We start from the raw sequence: 17,226 nt of genomic DNA on the forward strand, positions 1-17,226 counted from the left end.
GCCAAGCGGCCCTAACTCCTCAGCTTCAGCTGGCACAGGGCTTTGATAACACATTTCTCCCCCTTGCCTCTTCAGGTGCAGGGGTGTTAACATCTTCCTGCTGTTGCTCATCCCTGGGTGTCTCACATCTCCTCTAGGATCTGATCGCTCTGCAAATAGTCCTCTCATTACATTCCTATCAATTAAATCCTTTTGGGAGTGCCAACTGTTTCCGGCCCGGAGCCTGACTGACATAGCACCGCAATGTACATCCTCAGAGCAACCATCTACCCAGGATTTGCTCCAAAGAGTCCCAATTTTGTGTGATTTTCTTCCTTTTAATTAAAGCGAATTATATGATGTATAAATAAACAGGAGGTGCAAAGGAAAGCCACTCCCAGCTTTAGGCCCCAGTGCAAGCACCATACCAGCCAGATGAGGGGCTCACTGTTGCAGAACTGAGCACTGAGGTTCATGAGCTCGGTCAAGGACAGAGGCTGCAGAATAGAGGACAGGGCACTCAAGGTCAACATAGTTTGTGTCACTTAAATTGGGCTCGGACTAGATTCCAAGGGAGAGGGGACTGTAACAAAGAGTAAGGCTGAATCAACTGGATTTCAATAAGCACCCGAGAAGAAGCCAGCATGGCTTCATTGTCAAGTAAAAGAAAGTGAAAGAATTCCTGGGGGTGCACACTTTCCCACTTTGGGGCAGGATGTTTGCAAGAGGATCAGAGAAGTGGTTGTATTAATGAAAGTCAGAAGGATGGCAAACTTCATGGAAACCAGACAGTTATGGTGAGAGAGGGAGAGTCTTTCACCCTGGGGCAATGAGAAATACTTAAGACTGTTGGTCCCATGTCCTTATCAAAAGGATGTCAGGATGATGGTTGTGGCCACTTGCCAGCACATGCAAGAAATCCCAGTAACTCCCAAGGAAGGGGTGGGAGAAGAGAAGGCTCCAGCAATCTGCTATAGGGAAAATGAGCCAGAGAGTTGGTGTTTGGTTTCTATTAATATGACCCTATTTTGCATTTTACTAATATGTCAAATATGATCCCAACAAAGCCACATATCAGAAGAAAATAGGTCAGGATTTTTCGCTCAAAAACAGGGATTACCACAGGGCCCAGTGTAGATGTCTGGAGAACAGCTCCTTTGAAGAGGATCGTATCTACCTAAAATTTCCCAAAAGAACCTAGAGCAAACAGGAAATGCCTTCCTATTCAGTTTTCAGCATGCTTACTTGCCAATGGGTGGAGGAGACAGTTTAGGGGTTTGTGACCATTTTTTTAAAATTACCTTTTTTCAAATGAAAAGATATTTTAGCTATCTGAATATATAGGTAGTAATAAAATAAACGTTTGTGTACCCATCACTCAGTATAAGATATAAAATCTTATAGGTTTAAATGGAGCTCCTTCATACCCCTTCCTGCCGGCCTTCCCAAGAGGGAGCTGCTTTTCTGAATTTACTGGTTATTCCAAACATGTTTTCATGCTTTATTTAAACATGAAAATATTTGTAAATAAAAGAATGTTATTTGGTATGATTTTAAATTCAATATTAATGACATCCTTTTACAATTTGCTTTTCCACTTAATATTATTATACCTCATGAGAACAGTCTATTCATTTTTTTCTCTGTAATCCATAGTATTCCATTGTATGCACATATCAAATTATTTAGCCAGTCTTCTGGGTAACAGAAATTGGGCTGGCTTTCTAACTCTTAAAAGCCATGCTTTTAACGAATATTCCTGAACACAGCTCCTTTCTGTAGGTGCCATATTTCCTCTAGATTTACCTAGGAATGAAACTGCTGGGTCATAGGGTAAGTGCATCTTCAGTTTTACTAGATAGTACCAAATTGCCCTCCAAAGTGTGCAAAAAGAAAAAAAACAAGTACAAAGTAATAAAACAATACTTATTCTATATATTGCACTCTAAAACAAAACAAAACAAAACAAAAAAGTATGCATACCAATTTAACCCCCACCGTTAGTGAATGGGAGTTATCTGATGAGTGTGAAATTATGTCTCCCTGTGGTTTAAATAAGGTATTTCCGCAATTCCAAGCAAAGTTGAACATCTTTTCCTATGCTTATTATTCCACAGCATCATTTCACTGTTAGAATTACATTTGCATGCTCTGAAAATACAAAAGATTCATTCTTGTAATTTATTGAAGTCTGAGCAAGTTGGGTATTTCATCACTTCTTCATTGGAAAACTGGGAGAGGGAGGAAGAGCTGTGGATACAGGCAAAGGGAAGACTTCCCTTTGCATACTGGCTTTGAGACAGGAATTTTTCAAATGAGCCTGAACTTTAGAGATCAAGCACATGAAGCAGGAATTCCAACAGTCCCTGGGCAATGTAGAGAATACATCGTTTTAGACCTTGTCAACATTGTCCAGGAAAGGTTCAGAATGTTTTTGCTGTGCCCTTCACCTCTGTAAGACACACACTAGGTGGACACCATGAATGGACTGAAGGAACCATAGGAACCATCTGTCCATCTTCCTGCTGCAGGAAGCACCACGTATTTACCATTCCAACACATAAAATCGCTCCTCTAATAACACAAGCCTGAAAGGAGATTTCAGTTTCCTCACATTCCCAAATACTCTTCAGTGGAATCTAAATTTCTCTACTTTGAACACCTCCCTCTCATAGCATTGATGTCATAGAATAGTACTCTTCACTTCTAGATCTTTCCTTGACAACATGGTTAGTACTTTGAGGACTCATCTGAATGCCTCCTGTCCCTGGGACAAGGATGGATGAACTAGTTTGGAAATGCACAAGGGCCAGGACCATATCTTATTCAGCTTCAAAATTCTAGGAGACATTCGATTTATGTTTCTTAGGGGAAGGCATTTCTTCCCCTAAAATCTTTTCCAAGCCCGAAGACCACAGTAATCATGGAAATAGACCTTTTTGCTCAGGGCATAGAACTCTAGAAAATATCTTGGAAATCTTCTTCTCCATGAGTCCTTCCTTGACTTCTCCTGTCTCAAAACAATCATTCCTCCTCTATGTATTACATCAGTACCACATAGTCTCCTGTATCCCGATGGAAAGCAAATTATTTGGCAAACAACAATCACAAAGATTTACAGAGTACATACCATGTTCCAGGCACAATTTTAAGTGCGTTACAAGTATTAATTTTGTCCTCCTTTGGAGGTAAGTACTATTACTGTCCCCATTTTACAGTTGAGAAACTGAGTCTCAGGGAGGATACAATTCTAGACGTAGTCGGACTTAAAGTTGATGCTAGAAGTTTGACCCAGGACCCGTACCAGAAGCCACTATGCTAATCAAAGCTACTGCTAGCTACACATACATAAGCAGTTCAAATGCTTCTTGCTGTTGTTCTAGTGAAAATGCAGCTGTGCGCTTAATGAGAAATTAATTATCCTTGGATCTTTATCTCTGACACCCACATCAAATCCCCAAGGCCCTGAAGAATTTGCTGATCCCTTTCTTATTTATTAATGAAAGCTCCCAGGCACATGGACAGGCCACATACGTACTGGGTCTGCCTCAATTGAGGCCAGTGAGGCCCCAGAGGGAGGCGGAGCAAATGTGGCTCACAGCGCCTCCCCCCTCCCCCCATCCCCACACCAGTGCTTCTCAGATAATCCTTGAGCCACCACCACTGATACACAGCACTTCGTACTTTTCATAGACCCTACATCAAAGACTCACTTCTCTCCTATGCCACAGGTATTACCAGCATTTTCATTTTACACATGACAAAAATCCCCGGCTCAGAAATTCTAAATTGCCAAATTCCTTATCTAAGGAAGCTCGGCTAATTAAGTAGATGCTGATATTCAAACCTAGATCCTGACTTCAAATCCCATGATACAGCATTGTTTGCTACTCATTAAGTTGGTCCCTTTTATTTTTTGTCCTTGGTGTGTGCACACACCCGCATAACTGACTTCTCTTTCTGGACCAGTGGAATAGGAGTCAGATCAAAAAAAAGAGGAAAGCACTCTAAACTAAGCTCTTGTTCTATGAACGGTGAACGAATGAGCACATGGATAAATGATATATACAGTCAATAATGATTCCCTGGATGCTAACTCTGTGCCTGTCAACCAGCTAGGGACCACAAATACCACAGGGGCTAAAGCACAGCCCTAGCCTTCTAGGAGCTTCTAGTCTGTTAGCATATGCCTCTCAACGGTAACTAGATCTGTCAAAGGAAGCTCGCTTTGACAGAGCCTCCTCTGAGTAAGGAATGGTGTGCAGAGGGGAAGAAGAAAACCAGACCCTGTTTTAGCATAAACAGGAGCCTAGAAGTACATTGCGTCGGGGAAAACTCCAGACAGACAGTGTTCAGAAAGAGTTATAAAGCACCTGTAGGCCCCACTGACCAGGACAGCAATGTTCATTCAGCCTCCCAGTTGACCCGGGACAGAGGCAAAGGATGCCTGCTGCTTCCCCAGTGTCCCATCCAGTGACCCTTTCACTCTTGAAAGAGTCCTGGTTTAGACAGTAAATTACATGGTCATCCTTGCCTTCCAGGAAATTTATTACCTTTTCCAACAGCCCCCGGGCAGGAAAACAATTTGGCTTCTCAAGGTCATTGAGTTGCCTTCTTTCTGCTCCTTGTTACAGAGCTTCTCCTCACAGCCACCATCCCGGAACCAGCACAGGCTCAAGGGGCACAGCCCCCACATTGGTGTCTGTGTTTCCGCTCAGTGTTAACACTGAAGCCAAAACCATTCACCATCAGATGCCCAAATGCACAAGCTGTAGATTCAAGCATATCTGTCTTACAGCCTGACTCTGAAAGTTTCTTGCTGGGTGACAAGCCACTCAACCCCTCTGAGCCTCAGTTACCTCATCTATGAGGGGTAATGACACCCAACTCATCTCATGGGACTGCTGTGGGAAGGAGTATAAGTGAAAACACTCAGCACAGTACCTGGTCTAGGACACACCTACCTGCAGCAGGCTTTCTGGAACACATGAGCTCCCAGAGGTCAAGGGTGTGAAAGATATGAACATCTCAGGAACCCCAGTGTATTGCTGGGACTCAAGCCCCTGTCCTACCAAGTGGGAGCTGCTTATTCATCTTTACAGAAAATGGAAAACATGGCATGACCACTTCATAAAACTGACGGTCCTCCTGAAGCTGACCACACACATTCCCTAGGATCTAGCATTTCCACTCCCGAGACATACCAACAGGAATGCATTCATAGGTTCACCCAAGGACAAGTGCACAAATTCTCCTAGCAACACTGTTCACAACAGCCCCAAACTTAGAAACCAACCCTATGCCCATCAACAGAAGGGTGGATGCAGAAAGTGTGTTATGTCACATAACGGAATACTACACAACAGTGAGAACTAAAGTTCCACACAACAACACTATGCTGAGCAAAAGGAGCCAGACAAAAATGAGTACACACCGTATGATCCATTTATATGACATTCAAGAATAGGCAAACCTAATCCACAGTGTTAGAAGTCAGGATTATGGAAGGGTAGTAGCCAGAAGAGGGCATGCATGCTGGGCTTCTCAGTGCAGAGACAGTGGAGGGGGCTTTAGAATATTCTGTTTCTTAAAAAAAAAAAAAGAATTCCCAACACCAAAAAAAAAAAAAAAAAAGAATATTCTGTTTCTTGATCTGGATGCTGGCTACACACAGGTGTGGTTCGGTGAAAATCCACCAAGCTTGAGCTATATAATTTATAAGCTGTGTATTTTTCTGAATCATCTTGAACTTCAATAAAAAGTTTTAAAAACTTGAAAATGCAAAATATATTTCCTTTTGCAGTAGAGAGTTGATCAGACAAAGTAGGCAGTTGACACTTAGCAAAAGGCAGTAGGATATTTCATTGAATAAATGTGTGTTGCCCCCTCTGCCCTCCCCATGCTGTGCCAGGCACTGTGCAGGATGCTGTGCAAACAGAGATAATGAGACTGGGTCCCTGTTCTCCTTCATCAACATCGTTAACATTTCATAGTGTCTCTACGTGTCAGCCATGGTTTCAAGTAGTTCCCTCTTCTTTTTCTCTTTTTACCAAATCATTCATGAACTTCACCCTCAACACAACCCATTTTACAGATAAGGTAACTAAGGCACAGAGAGGTGAAGTAACTCGTGCATGGACACACAGCTAGTAAGAACTGGAACCTGAATCTGAGCCCAGGGCTGGTGCTCTGACCGACAGCCTTCTCCTCAGAAATCTGGTCTCTGGGCTCTGTTAGCCCCAGCTCCCATTTAGACAGCTGCACACATCGATAACATGACCCCTGTTCAGGGCAGCAGTGATGGAGAAGGATCAACTTTGTTTTTTGGAAAGACACAAAGTTCCTAACTCTGGGTGGTGGCCAGCCCCCTGCCACATGACAGGTGACACACCTGATAAATATATTGACAGAGATTTAAAAAGGGAAGGTTAAAATGGCTTGGCCTTTCCACTGCCCCAAGTCCACAGAAACTCTGAATTTGCTTCAAACTGACTTCAAAGCCACCTCAGGCAGTGTGGAAATACTGACCGATCTTCCTGCTGACCCAGAGTCACTCCCTTCCCTCACTGCCTGGTCCTGGGACCTGGAGGCTGGGGACTGTGGTGTCTGGGAGGAAGTGAGGGAGGGTTGACGTGGACCCCCAGGAATGTGGTCAGATGTTGATCTGTGAGTCTAGGTCCCGGAGTCCCGTACATCAAGCATCCATCCCATAGGCAAGCTTTACTTTAGCACTCGGGCAGGTGATCAGTGTATGTGACCCAAAAGGCAGAAGGTTCAACACTGCACTGAAGCCTGCCTGTGCTTAGGACAAAGCAGAGTGAAACGGACACCCCTATGGGTGGGTCAGATTGGGCAGAGATCCATGCAGGCCTGGGTTCTCTGAGACTGCACCCCACTTTGTGTTACAGAAGCACTGGTAATATGGAAAGGAATTCCCAAAGGGCAACTTGTCCAGCCCCCCTTCCTCTGGTCATGCTTCTACCGACCTACACCTACACCCCTCAGCCTTGCATAGGGGGAAGTGTGGCAGGGGCAAATGCAAGTTAGGCAATAAAAATAAAAATGCTTGCTCCATCTGTCCAGTTAGGACACAACACGCTATTTGTAGGGAAATCAGTTGGGTCTCACCTAGAAAACAGACAGAGCACAAGAAAAAAATACACTTTTTCATATTCCAACACAGCCGCCAATGATTACCTAGAAAATAATGGGCTGTTCCAAAACGATTTCATATGAAAGAGTCAAAATTTCTGGAGCAGGTAGGGGGTTATTCGGAAGGGCTCTTGGAATCATTTCCCATGGGACAGAGGGACGGACAGGAGGGAGCACAGGGCAGAGGGAGAAGTGCAGTTGCCAGGCCCCCAGTGAAGGCCTCAGTCAGCCCCCACAAGGAGCCCTGAAGCTGGGATGCCCTTTAGAAACTCCCTGCATTGGTACAGAGGGGCCAGGCCTTCAACGCTCCTGCCATCATTGGATGCAGGTGACCCAGAAGGGGAGCATAGGCAGGAGTGACGGTGGGCAAGGCAACTCTCTTCAGCTGAGGCAGGTCCAAAGTGGGCTGGCCGCTGGGGTCAGTCCTGAGCAAGGGTCAGGGCAGCACAGCATACGTCCGCCACTCGGGCATCTGGGCCCAGTCAGGCGACCTGAGTGCAGAGTCTGCACAGCTGACCATTACACGCTGCTGTCTCACCTGTTCCCTTGAGGACAGGCCTCCCATCTAATGCATCAGTCTTTGATATTTCCTGCTGCATTCCAGCACAGTCAGAGATGGAGGAGAACTAAGCAGGAAAGGCTAAATCTAATGGGGGGCAGGGCAGCCACAGGGCCCAGTGCTTGATAGCTTCCCCAGGGGACCAAGGAGGGCCACACAAAGCACGCAGTCCTATCCAAGATGGTCACCAGGCTAGGTACAGCAATCACTCAGCCTGTGTGCCAGAATGCAGCTTTTCTGGGTGATGGATGCTTGGTATGTCAGGAGCAGGGACCCAAACTGGTGATCATCCAGGATGAAACCATGTTTAATAACTGACTGATGGAAAAATAAATATCCCTACAAGAATGGCATGATCTCAAATATATAGAGGTGTGTGTGTGTGTGTGTGTGTGTGTGTGTGTGTGTGTGTGTGTGTGTGTCGGCCTAAAGAAATCAGAAAAAAATAAAAAAAAGCTTGATGCACGGCTAGGGTAACCTGATAGATGATCAAGGGGAAGAAAAGTATGCTGCAGAGTAACGTGCAAAGTTAGATTCAGTTCCGTGAAAAACAAACATGCAGACTACACTACCACTATACCTGCATATGCACCAGTAGGTATTTGTGTCAATAAAGTCAAAGGGAAGATGGCTTAATTCTGGGCTACTAACATTAATGCCGAGGGTGTGGAGGGGGCTGTTATTCATTCTCCACTTGTCTTTTTGTTTTTCTGCATGATATTGATTCACTTGTTTAAGTAAGTAAGAATTATTCAGAATTTGGAAAAATCAAAGAATATGCTTTTAAAATGATCAGCGTAGTGCCAGGTGCAGAGTGGGATCATATATAAAAGTATTTCATTCCCCCTCCCTGCCCCTCACCTCAATTAAGTAGCTCTGAATAGTTCACTGGGGGTTGATCAAAAGGCCAAGATTTTTCTGTGCCCTCCTCTTAATCATTAGAAGACAACTTTACTTTAGTATTCTTCCATGCACAATATGTATCCGCCATCAAAATAAATCTGCCACTAAAATCTGTAAAAATTATGCAACACATTCTGTAGTCAAATGGCAATGCTGTGAATTATCTGCTATTTGCTATTATCCATAACCATGCTTCTCTATGACTGAGCTAACGAAAGCCGACCATGCCAAGCCAACTCCCAATTATCTTGGCGCACATACATGCAAAGCCCAGAGAAGCCAAAACCCAACTTTTTACCACATCTGCTGACAAGAAGCCAAAAGGTTGGTTTTATGTTTCTTCCTTCTTTCCCGGTCCCTGGCTGCCCCTTAGGAGAGGTGTTCCGGAGGCGGGAAGCAGCAGAAAGCACAGGGGTGAGGACACAAGGGTCCCCACAGGCTATGAACTGAGTGGTTCTTCTCCATAGGGTGGGCTGTGGGGATCTGCTCTTGCAATCCCATTAGCACCTGGGTAAGCTTTACTCACTCCTCAAGAGTTAATTCAGATATCACTGAGTTGAATCAAGGATCTAACTGACATTGTTTGGCTACCAGGTGTGGAGTCAACATTGCAATTTGACTTTGATGAGCTCCACACATGGAGAAGGCATGAAGGAGACTCAGTTCTTATCTGCTAATCCAACGGGTTAGATGTTGTGACAGAGCTGGGTGCCATGTTTGTGGGAGTCAAGAGGAAACACTGATTGGGGGAAGCCTTGCAGAGGGTATTTGAGAGAGAAGCAGACACCTGAGTGAGCCTGGCAGGTAGACAGGACTGGGGAAGGGCCTTTCAGTCTATGAACTTCAAGGGTGCAGAGGCGGGATATGCTTATGACCAGATTGAGTGCAATAAAACCTAAGTGAACCCGGGAGGAATGATGGGGATTGCTGGTCAACACAACAGACATTCAGGAGCACCTCACTCACACACCCAGGAGCCTGACCTGTGTTGGCTTGAAAGGACACTCTTTATCTCAGAAACCTCAGAAACTTGTTTTTCTTCAACACACCAGCTCACCATCTGATTCTTTTAGCCCACCACATCCCTTATTTCTGTCCAAAATACTGGATTTGGATGTTTACTTTAATCTATTTCCTTTTCCTTTCACTTGGTTAATTGCCAGTAACTACAACCATGACAGCAACGGCCAACATTGGTTGAGTTCTTCCTCTAGGCCAGAGGCTGACAATCCTTTCAACCATCCTGCGAGGGATGTGCGATTTATTATCATCCCCTTTTTTCAGGTTAGAAAACTGAGACTCAGGGAGGTAAATAATACACAAGGTCTTACACCAGGTAAGTGGGGGAGCCAGGAAGCAAACACAGGTTTGCCTGATTCTAGAACCCATATTCTTGACCACCATGCTGTCCTGTCCCTCCACAAGATATACCCTCTGTCCCTGTCTGAGATCCGGAGCAGGAGCCATCAAACCTTTTCTGTTAAAGGGCCAGACAGTATTTTCAGCTCTGTGAGCCTGAGAGTCTCTGTCACGACACTCAACTCTTGCCCTTTTAGTGCGAAAGCAGCCACAGAGAATCTATCAACAACTGTCATGGCTATGTTCCAATAAAACTTTACTTATAAAACAAGGTGACAGGCTGGATTTTGGCTGTTGAAATTGCTGGCTCCTAATCTATTGTAGTTTGGTTCATTCATTCATTCATTCATTCACATAGCCAAAGTTCACTGAGTGATTTACCTTGAGCCCCGCACAGCTCCACGTTATGGGGCTGCAGGGAACACCACACAAGTGCCCGTCCTCTTGAAGCTAAAATCCAGGCAAAGTGGTAGCTGGTTTGTGTTTGTTTGTTTTTTTAACCCGTGCCTGACACCCTAAATCTTAACGTTGGTACTCTCCACTCTTCACTTAGACCTTAGGAGGTCTCACCTACACTTTGGATCACTTGGGGAATTATCAAGGCAAAACTATCCATGCCTGTGGAAAGAGCCAAGATGTCCATCGACAGATGAATGGATAAAGAAGATGTGGTATATATACACAAGGGAATATTATGCAGCCATCAAAAGGAATGAGATCTTGCCATTTGCAACGACGTGGATGGAACTGGAGGGTGTTATGCTGAGTGAAATAAGTCAATCAGAGAAAGATATGTATCATATGACCTCACTGATATGAGGAATTCTTAATCTCAGGAAACAAACTGAGTGTTGCTGGAGTGGTGGGGGGTGGGAGGGATGGGGTGGCTGGGTGATAGACATTGGGGAGGGTATGTGCTATGGAGAGTGCTGTGAATTGTGCAAGACTGTTGAATCACAGATCTATACTTCTGAAACAAATAATGCAACATATGTCAAGAAAAAAGAAAAAGAAGAAGATAGCAGGAGGGGAAGAATGAAGGGGAGTAAGTTGGAGGAGGAGACGAACCATGAGAGACGATGGACTCTGAAAAACAAACTGAGGGTTCTAGAGGGGAGGGGGTGGGGGGATGGGTTAGCCTGGTGATGGGTATTAAAGAGGGCACCGTCTGCGTGGAGCACTGGGTGTTATGCACAAACAATGAATCATGGAACCCTACATCAAAAACTAATGATGTAATGTATGGTGATTAACATAACAATAAAAAAATAAAAAAAAAACTATCCATGCCTGGGGCCCCACTCCCCACAGATTCTAATTTAATTGGTCTGGGGTGGGCCCAGGTTTTGAGACTTTTACAAGCTTCCCAGGTGATTCTAAAGAGCAGCCAGGGTTGTGCCCCATTGCCTGGGGAGCTGTTCCTCTATTTCCTCCACTCACTTACTGTGGGAAATAAGGTAAGTATTTTAAGCCCTTTTAAGAGTTTGAGCTGTAAAATATGGTCAATGCCAATCTCATAGGATTGTTCTAAGGATGAAATGAGGCCACATGCTTTTCAAACTGTAGGCTGTTACGCAAAGGTAAGGTACTGTTGTCATCGTGCCATTATTATTCGATCTCAATGTTAGGTACTGCCTCAATGATTTTTCTCCCCAGTGTTGACTTTGATTCTTTGAACCAAGACCGCATTTGGGATTTCTAAAACACGCTCTATGGAGAGTTCACTAATAGCCCGAGTTCGTGGGTCAGTGAGTTGGTGGCCTTTCCTTTCTTCCCATAGAGGATCACATGGGGCTGCCGTTTGTTTGGCATGGGGAACACTGACCTGTGCCGCCCCACTTTTGTATTAAAGGTCTCCATCTCTAGCCTGAGATTAGCTGAACTTTGAGCACTGCTGTTAAGTCTTGAATAAGTAGCTTATTTGCTTTGACTTGTGGACAAATGTCCAAACCCATGTACTTTCTTGAGCTTAGAACCAGAGGGGGATAAGTCACTAACATTTTGAGAAGCACTGTGTAGTTTGCTAGATCCTACCCATATATTATTGCGTCTCATCTTCAGAACAAGCCTGGGAAGTGAGAAGAGTCATTGTTTTCATTTGACAGATGAAGAAGGATCAGAAAGGATGAAAACCGTGTGACCTGCTGGTGCCGAACTCAAATCTGAATCTACGTGATTCTGAGCCTCCTTCCACAGAACCGTGAGGCATCCTACAGATAACTCAGCTCTGCTCTGGCCAGGACCCAAAGAGATACCAAACTGCCTAAAGTTGATATTTTCCGGGTACTTTTTGTTCTTTGCTTTGCTTTTTTTTCTGCAGATAGGAGCCCCAGAAAGAATCCCACAACACCTGCTAAGACCTTAGTCTGATAAACCTTGCACATTACTGGCAGAATGACACACACAAGTCCAAAGAAAAATCATTCCCTCTCTGCATAGCATCTTGACAGTGCAGTTTTATAACCTCATAATGAAAGACAAAACAAACAAACAAACAAACAAACCAAAAAATGTGAGAAAGGAGCTGGAGAACTAGATACTGCCAGGAGTGAGGAATTCACTGACCCCCAATCTGGGCCATCTCAAGAGATGTTGGCCACGGGCTGAGCCTCTTAAAAGCTGAAAAGTCATCCCAGGCCATGGTTAAAGAGAGAGCTTGAACAAAAGAGAAACAAATGTGACCTTCAACATCTTAAATGTCAACTTGATGGATAACTTAGAAGCTCTGAGATGGGCCAGGAGAACCTACAGCTGCTCTCTCCAGCATCCGATGCTCCTTCTGTCTGTCAGCCTAGCCACTGCCCGAGACAGTGTATCAATCGGGGGCTGCCTCCCCACCCCATACACACCAGAGATACTTATGGATAGCTTCCGTACTTTACAACCCATCAGAGTCTCCCCTTACTCTGACTCGAGCACCCTGAGGAGCAGTGGCTGCCTAACCAATCTCAGACCTCAGGCTGGTTCTTCGAGACTCACCTAGCTCTTGAACTTCTGGTCCCACCCCCACCAGACACATACCACTTGCTCGGCTGCCATCCTCCCTCCTGAGAGATCTCCAACACAGAAGTGGTTTCCAGGCCAAATACCCAGGATGCCTGTCACCTCTTCACACTGCTCAAGGTAACAGACCAGGCATGCTCACGGATCATCCCCACTGGTCACCTTCTCTAGAGGGAGGAAATGAGGGTGACTGGAGCCGTGGGACTGCCACCCACTGGCCTACAATAATGGAAAACCTGTAGCTAGATTTGGGGAGAGGTCCTTTCCAAAACACATGGACTCCTGATGGCTGAAAAATGAAGAAATAAAATGATGCTATTCCCTTCATTTAAGGACCCACAACATCGCTAGCTCTGTTCTTAGTCCTTTTGCATAAATATCATTTGTGTAATAACCTTGTGAGGTCATTATCCCCATTTTACAGATGAGGAAGCTGAGGCTCAGAAGGAATAAGTACTATATACCCCAGGTTCCTAATTCTTTCCCAGGGCCGTCTTCTCTGAGGTCCACACTCTCTCCGCTGTGCTGGGGTGTGTCTGAAGTCCAGAGCTGAAGGACTCTGGCTGTGGGAGCTCCTCTGTTATCAAAGCCAACTTGTTCTTCCTGCCAGGTGTATCTGCCCTTCGGACCTTCGGGAGAGAGCCTGAGGATGCTGGTCTCAGAGATAACCCAAGAGCAGGCCAGACGCTGGAGCTGACAGAAGAGGCAATGAGATCAGCCCAAGCGTCAGTGGCCTGGGAACCCGACCTGGGTCTGAAGTTGGTGACACATCTCCCAGAGCAAACCCAGAAAGGTCAGAACCCCATGGACGCTCCAGAGAAACCCCACATGATGAAAGAGTTGCAAGCCCAGTTCTTGCCCTCAGCCCTCCCTGGGACAAGAGTGTTTCTCAGAGTCTGCCTCCTGTGGGTCCCCCGTGTTCCCGAGTCTTCAGCCTTCTATTTGCATGTAGGGGGAATGAGTGGGAACATTTAAAACTGGCACTTCCATTGGCTCCACTAAAATCAAAGAAACAAGAGTCTGCCTCATTGCTTATCTTTGTAGCCTCCCGACCACCTGCCCTTAGGCTCACCCTCTTCTTTACCCCTGGGTCCAGCACTCTTTGGTGAGAGGAAGAGTTTAACCTGTTTAGTTTCGAAAACTCTGAGGGCGGGGGGTTGGGAAAGCAGACTGGGGAGAGAACATGTTCCCACAGAAAGCAGTAGGCTTTCCACCTCCCCCACACTCACCAAAAGAAAACACATTCACAGGCCTTCCTACTGGTCCTGCCCTCTCCGCCTCCCGCTTCCTGAACTCCTGACTTTCTTCTGAGTGCTAAGGCCCAGGAGAAGTTTCTCTCCTCTTTCTGTCCTGTTGGGGGCACGAGTATTCACTCAGCATCCAGGGTCTGGGGGAAAAGCTCTGAAAACTCTGGGAGTTAGGAGCCAGAACATGCGACAGGAGCGGGCAGCAAGACAATAATAGCACAGTTGTCTTTTGTAAGGAAGAAACAGGAGTCGGCTGCAGCTCCCAGCACAGAGGAGACATGGGCTGTTTGTGCTTTCATGCCCGAGGCCAGGACCGTCCCCGCACAGCCACGAAGGCATAAACATGTGCCTGCACGTGCATCTCGAGGTACCCAGCTAGCCCTGTTTACACGTACTTTTGTTTACACTGCCCTTGGGATGGTTTCTCTCTTCTTCATAACATTCAAGTTGAAGACACAACTTCCGAAGTGAAACGAGCCTTTCTGACAGTGCTGTCTAATCAGTCTTTTACAGCACTTCCCCAGGGGTCAATTTGTATAAGTTCTAAAATCCACCCCGAATCTCAAACTTCCTGTGGGTCCATTCTTATATCCAGATGTCCTCCCTGTCCCTTCATTCCTTCATTTTTCTAGGACACAGGGAGAGTCCGGCAATCTTCCTCCCACCCAAACATTGTAGGGTGGCTCTATTGCAAAATATAAAACCAGAGACCCCGTGAAGGCAAGGCGGAAAGGGCTCTCTTTGTGGTGGCCCCTGGTTCTTGGGTCCAACTACGGACATCCAGCACCGTGCATGGGGCAATTCAGGGCTAGCCGAGCCCTACAGCCCGCACCCCCTCCTGCCCACTCTGAGAGCACAATCTCCCCTCTGCTTCCTAGGGAAAATCCACTCCCTCCAGCAGCCCACTTTTCAGAGAAATCCAAGAAACTGACACCAAACCCGGAAGAGGGGAAACACAAAACTAAACTCTTGAAAGATGGGAAGTTGCTTTCATTCCCATGGAGACTTTAAGGAAAACCGCCAGGGACTCTTTCCTGGAGAGGGGAATTTTCCTTCCTACCTTCCCAGGAACTTTGCAAATCCACCACAGAGCCGTGAAAAAGTGGCCAAGGCAGAGAAAGAAGAGTTAAATCAAACCCAGGCCTCAGCAATCTGTGTTCAATTTTGATAAAAATCTCTCTCCCTCTCCCCCACCACCCCCCTTCCTCCACTCCACAGTTCAGACATGTCTCTTTATGTTAGGAGCTTGCATCTTGTTTGGGGCACCGCAGCGCTCCCCGAGAACCGGGCTCGTTCCTCCTGGTGGGCCCATGTGGCAGACGCATCCCTCCGACTCCCGGGGCAGGACTGGCCACCGCACCCCAGTGTCCTGGCCAACGCAGCCTCCTCCTCCTCATCCTCCTTACAATTACCTGCCTCCAGACCGGATCCTTCCTTCCTCAGTTAAGTCAAAGTCCCATTGCCTGGCGATGTCAGGGCCCCAGCAGGAGGCTGGGCAGCTGCGGCAGGTGCTGAGGTCCCCAGAGTCAGGACCCCCTTTCTGGGATGCTCCTTCCCCTCGCCTAAGGTCCCACTGCGGCTGAGAGCAAGAACCTCCCGCTCCCTCTGCCCTGCCTGCTGGCCAGAGGCCAGACTTGCAAGTGGGAGCTGGGGCTGGGCACAAGCTGAGCCGGGAAAAGCCACCACAAAAAGTTGTCAGTTTGGGGGATACCATCTATGTTCGTCCACTTGTGACAACAAGGAATCAGATTTCAAAGCCACAAAAAAAAAAAAAAAAACATTTTTTTCCCTAAGTTTTCCAAAGACATTTCCTGTGTCCAGATGTGCCAATACAGACAGACAGAGACACACACGCAAATCACACCCGGACGCGCACAGACACGCACACAGGCCCCGGGAGCCCACTCAAAGACCGGTGGCTCCTGCAAACACTTTGCAGAAACAAAACAAGCAGCCTGCTGCGGAGCGGCCGCCTTTCCAGTCCCCTTTCAGCGCTGCAAAGAAAGCGGGGAGTGGGGGGGGAGAAGTGTGGAGGTGCCGGCAGAAAGCGCCCGCCGCCCCGCCCGGCCCGGCCCGGCGCGAAGCGGAGCAGAGGCAGGGCCGCGCACTTACTCCGAGGACCCCATGGCGCGGCCGCCGCTCCCCGCAGCCCCGAAGCCGCCGCCGCCGGCCGCCGCTCGCCCTGGCTCCTCTGGGCGCCCCCGGGCTCCGAGAGCGGGGCGGCGCGGCTCCCCGCCCGGCCGGCCCGCGCCCCCGCCCGCCCCGCTCTGACGTCAGGCGTCTTGGAGCGGGATATTTATGGCAAAGATCCTCTGAACGTTCCCTAGGTAGAGTTCTGATTGCAGTTCCTTGGGATTTGTAATTTTCACACTTTCAGGCAGAAAGGAGGGGAGGGAGGAAGGGCGAGCGCGGCCGGCAGGGCGAGGCAGACAATGAGGGTAGCTGTTTCCAGCTTTGGCAGGGAGCCTTCTCAGGGCTCCCTCTGTTTGGGAAACAAGGGAGGGTCAAGGAGGCAAGAGTGGCGACCTGGGCAGCGGGTTTCGGGCTGCTCCCCTGGGGAAGGGGCGAGAAGACCTGGTCTGAGCCGGCCGTGGGGGGTCAGGTGCTGGGGGATGCCTCTCGTTCCCCAAAGTGTTCCTCCGGGGGACCAGAAATCCCAGGAAGGTGCTGGGGCAAGGACGGAGATAAATCAGGCAGACCAGAACAGCTAATTAGAAGCCCTGGTCCACACCCTGACAACTTTTCCATTTCTTCTTTGGGAGTGTGTATGTATTAAAAAAAAAAAAAAAAAAAGTTTATTTTTATTAAATTACTTTCCACACTCCCTGCCTCTGTATAGCTTTTTCAACTCAGTGCCAGTCAATTCATCTTACTTCACTGCTTATATACAGAGTTTGAGCCGTTTACAATAGCTCTTATTCATACTTTTAAAAAAAATTACTTTTCATTTTTTTTTCTTAAATGTGATGGTGATCCATCTCCTTGACTCCACTGGAAATCGCCTCAGTCAAGAACAATCTTGTC

The 17,226-nt window shown here is 47.0% G+C and overlaps 1 protein-coding gene across 4 annotated transcripts in view; it reads right to left on the bottom strand.

Moving 5' to 3' along the window:
* The window catches only part of DAAM2 (dishevelled associated activator of morphogenesis 2), a 130,678-nt gene extending 114,219 nt beyond the window's left edge, over positions 1–16,459 (bottom strand). For 3 of the 4 annotated variants that reach the window (XM_027601366.2, XM_027601367.2, XM_027601363.2), the window contains exon 1: positions 15,615–15,778. The gene's annotated coding sequence lies outside the window, so the exon portion shown is untranslated. Of the gene's footprint in view, positions 1–15,614; positions 15,779–16,314 lie in introns of those variants that run through there. The other variant, XM_027601364.2, reaches the window with a different exon arrangement.
* Between the last annotated feature and the right edge of the window lie 767 nt (positions 16,460–17,226).

This window comes from Zalophus californianus, chromosome 7, assembly GCF_009762305.2.
Source record: "Zalophus californianus isolate mZalCal1 chromosome 7, mZalCal1.pri.v2, whole genome shotgun sequence".
Classification (NCBI taxonomy): domain Eukaryota; kingdom Metazoa; phylum Chordata; class Mammalia; order Carnivora; family Otariidae; genus Zalophus; species Zalophus californianus.